Source organism: Saccopteryx bilineata, chromosome 1, assembly GCF_036850765.1.
Source record: "Saccopteryx bilineata isolate mSacBil1 chromosome 1, mSacBil1_pri_phased_curated, whole genome shotgun sequence".
Classification (NCBI taxonomy): domain Eukaryota; kingdom Metazoa; phylum Chordata; class Mammalia; order Chiroptera; family Emballonuridae; genus Saccopteryx; species Saccopteryx bilineata.
The window spans coordinates 391,070,949-391,075,501 of record NC_089490.1 but is presented as its reverse complement, the minus strand read 5'-3'; the positions used below and the strand labels follow the sequence as shown (position 1 = coordinate 391,075,501).

Below are 4,553 nucleotides of genomic sequence, written 5' to 3'. Positions count from 1 at the left end.
TCCTGTCTGACATTTCACTTAGTACGATATTCTCAAGGTCCAGCCATGCTGTGGCAAATGGCAGGATTTCATCTTTCCATTTGGTCTCAGTACACAGTCCTTCTGAGGAGAGGAGGGCAGTGTTATCAGAGCCTCACCCCAGGCCCTGCTGGTTCACTGGCAATCTTTGGAGTTCCATGATTTACAAGTGCATCACCCCAACTTCTGCCTTCATCTGCAAAGGGCATTTTTCTTGTGTGCTTGTGCCTCTGTGTCCAGATTTCACATTTTTATAAAAATATCTGTCACCTGTTCTATGGTGGCGCAGTGGATAATGTGTTGACCTAGAATGCTGAGGGCCCCAGTTCGAAACCCTGGGTTTGCCTGGTCAAAGCACATATGAGAGTTAATGCTTCCTGCTCCTTCTACCTTCTCTCTCTTTCTCTCTCTCTCTCTCTCTAAAAATGAATAAAATCTAAAAATTAAATAGAATAAATCTGTGTAAGTAATCAAGGGAAATTCTTTTTTTAAAAAAAAGTCAGTCATAATGGATTAGACCTCACTCCAATGACTTTATCTTAATTTATGGTGAATTCACAACCAGTGGGGATTAGGACTTCATCATTTTGGGGAGAGGATAAAATTCAGAACATAGAAAATCCAAGGAATGGAGAAATGCTGTGAGGAATAAATATTGCAGGATTGAATCTCACCAAATTTCCTACAAAAGATCTGCTGCTGTTGTTGCCCTCACTCTAGTAACACTCCACCTGTGGAAGCCCAGATTCTCGGCTTTCTGTCTATTCCCAGATTCAGCTAATGCTCCCAGGGGGAAGAAGCCACTGAATTCAACTTATGGAAGGACTTCCCTCTGGACTCTTATCCATGAGAGTAAGCAGCTGAGATAAAGGACAACATTGTTTTCTTGCAGTCAGTTAAAATAATATTAGTTCAGTGTGATAACTAGATATGTTACAATAATAATGATAAGCTCTGAATGGCAGTTCCAATTATCTCTGATGACTACAAAAGGAATAATGAATTATTACTTAATTTGAATATACTAGATTCCTGATAAAAGATAAACGCCAAAGAAGAGATCTATTTGCTGCGAAGACAGGAGGACTTAGGTAGAAGAATAAGAAAAATTTTATAAGAGGAGAAACATCCAGCACTTCAGGTAAACATAGAGATGATTCTATGAGAACTACACCATTCTTAAATTGTACAATTATGGACAGATATTGGACAACAACGAGAGCCAGGTCACGTAATTCTGTTTTATTCTATTGTGAATAAGCAAAGAGAAATTTTGTGAACATAAAAAGACTGGGAAGAGCTCTTGACAAGATGTATGTATTAGGTCAGATCATCAGTACCTCAGAGTTTTATCACTGAGTTCAATCATTGTCTAACACTCCTGGAATATCCTAATTCTCTGATCTGGGGGTATATCACACTAGTGGAGAATGCTATTTTCCCTTCTATTCTACCTGTTGAAATTTAAACCAATTCAAATATATTTGATACTAAAAGTCTTCCCTTTTATTCCCAGATAGACATCTGCCTCTATCTCCTATTTGCCTCTATTGCTGAGTTACTAGAAATATATTTAGTTGAATAACACAATCATAGATTATATATTATTCTTGTTGCATAATCTTATTATTCATACAGCCTCTACTTTTGTTATTAATATTTCATTTGCCGTGCACGTTACTTAGCAAGGTAAGTGTGGCCATTTGCCTTTTTCTTTCAATGTACAAAGTTTGACCGGTGATACAGAAAGTTTTTCCAAGTACAGTTAGGCTAAAATTACAGTGGGATCCTACTAGATAGCCTCTCTTTCTAGCATTCACCATCCACTCACATAAAACATCAAACCTCGATCATGTAATCATCCTGGAAAAGAGAAATCCTGAGCCCTCTTAGAAGGATGCCAATTGATGCTTAAATTTCCAAAATCAAGTTCTGTAAACTGCATAGTAAGACAAATATCAAAGCAGAAAAAAATACCAAAGTGAATAATAGTAAAGAAGAAGAAAAAAGAGTGGAGAATGACTGAAGTTAGAACAGCAGAGAGGATAGTGAGAGTGAGCAGACCCAAGGAAAGAAGAGTCAGGAGGTGGGGCATAAAGCGGGGAAAAGAGCAATATATATTAGAGAATATAGCTTGACCGAAGATTTTATCACAGAATTCATCGTTTTTCTCCGTAACCCTCTGCACTATCATGAACCCCAAAACCAGAATGGCGGTACAGTTGTGGGTCATGACAAAGGGTTTCCAAAGGTCTTAAAAATCTAGGAGTGGGCCCTAGCTGGTTGGCTCAGTGGTAGAGCGTCAGCCTGGCGTGCAGAAGTCCCAGGTTCAATTCCCAGCCAGGGCACACAGGAGAAGCGCCCATCTGCTTCTCCACCCCTCCTCCTCTCCTTCCTCTCTGTCTCTCTCTTCCCCTCCCGCAGCCAAGACTCCATTGGAGCAAAGATGGCCCGGGCGCTGGGGATGGCTCCTTGGCCTCTGCCCCAGGTGCTAGAGTGACTCTGGTCGCGACAGAGCAACGCCCCGGAGGGGCAGAGCACCGCCCCCTGGTGGGCAGAGCTTCGCCCCTGGTGGGCGTGCCGGGTGGATCCCCGTCGGGCGCATGCGGGAGTCTGTCTGACTGTCTCTCCCTGTTTCCAGCTTCAGAAAAATACAAAAAAAAAAAATCTAGAAGTGGAGAAAACCCAAGAGTGGGGAAAGTGCAGCCCTATCTTCTATTCTGTCCTAAATCTCTTAAAGTAAGGGGTTCCCACAAGACAGAAACTTTTCTCAAGCTGGCCTCAATACTGTGTACAGTTTATTGGCCTCCCTGTGAGCAGAGAAGCTTTTGAAAGTGCTGAAGCCAGGGAGGACTTAGGGAGCCTGGACCACTCTAACCCTTCATTGGTGGAAATGCTCTTTGCAGCTCTGTCGTGTTGTAGAAGACACACTGAGTATAGATTCCACCAGATGTCTTATCTTGCATGACAAACCACCTTCATTCTGTGCATGTTTTCCTCATGACACTTTTCATTCCCTCATCCCTGAAGATATAAATCCAAGGATTGAGCAAGGGTGTTAGGATGGTGTAAAATATCACCACTATCTTGTCAAAGAGGAAAGCAGATGGCGGTCAGGCATACACAAATATGCAGGAGACAAAGAACAAAACCACGACAGCAATGTGAGATGTGCAGGTGGAGAGGGCTTGCCGCTGCCCTTCGGTACTGTGGGTTCACAGCGAGAACAAGATAACACCATAGGAGACAACAGCAAACAGAAGATTATGATGCAGATAAACCCACTGTTGGCCGCCATTAAAAGGCCAAAGATGTGAGTGTCGGTGCAGGCCAGCTCTAGTAATGGGTTCAAGTCACACATGAAATGATCGATGACATTGGAACCACAGAAGAGCAGCTGGGAAGTAAAGAGAATTTGTATCATGGAATGCAGGAAGCCTGTGTCCAAGGCACTCCCATCAGAATGCCGCAGAGCCTTCATTCATGATAGAAAAGTAATGCAAGGGCTTGCAGATGGCTACGTAGCGGTCAAAGGCTATGACTGTGAGGACAATCATCTCCACCCCAGCAAAGAACTATTCAGCAAAGAGCTGGGTCATGCAGCCTTCGAAGGAGACGGTTTTCCTCTCATGGACAGAGTCCACAACCATCTTTGGGGCGATGACGGTGGCAAGCAGGCATCCACGAATGACAGAAAGGCCAAGAAGCAGTACATGGGGATGGCGAGGAGTGCTGGGCTGCTGTCAATGGTCACCACAATTAGCAAGTTGCTGCCAACAGTTGCAATGCAGTTGAACAAAAATATAACAAATACTACTTTCTGAACATTTAGATTCTGTGAAAGGCCCAGGAGGACGCACGCAGTTACAAAGCTTTGGTTTTAAATGGTTCCCAAGGAAAAGCTAAATGCTACCACAGTGAGCATATAGAGTCTGTAAACATGAGAAAAGAAAAATTCGCCTGGGACCAGTTCATGATACCATCATATCACAGCCATATACAAGTTGGTACATCTATATGCAAAGCTGATGGTGTGCTTCTGTTGTAATTGAAAACACAATATTAGAAATTTGCTTAGGGTGATAGTGAGAGGTCAGGCAGAATTCGGAAGGACATAAATTATTAAATATGTTTAAAATAGCCAGAGCTTTAATATAGGAGAAAACAAGTAGTTACATATGGTAGGAATGAGACAGCTTTTATCTTAACTGCCAGCTCCAATCATTTCTTAGTGGTTTCCCAGAGTGAATTGTTGAGGAAGATTCCAAAGCTACATCCAAATTCTGAGGATGAGGACCATAACTGATTGTCCATGCTTGCCATTAGTCTGGAATGGGAGCAGGGACGGCTGCATGCCACCCTAATCAGGAGAATGCCTTATCTACAAAGAGAAGGAGAAATAACCCAGAGATTAAGAACTTGAAAATCATAGCTACTTCCCTAATTTCTTTTTAAAAATGTATAACTGAATTGGGACTTTAAGAGAAATTAAGCCATTCCCTATAAAAAAGAAAGATCTATGGAAAAGTGTCTAG

General features: G+C 42.3%; 1 pseudogene; it reads right to left on the bottom strand.

Moving 5' to 3' along the window:
* Positions 1 to 2,973: 2,973 nt before the first annotated feature.
* Positions 2,974 to 3,996, bottom strand: LOC136320764 (olfactory receptor 4C15-like; annotated as a pseudogene).
* Between the last annotated feature and the right edge of the window lie 557 nt (positions 3,997 to 4,553).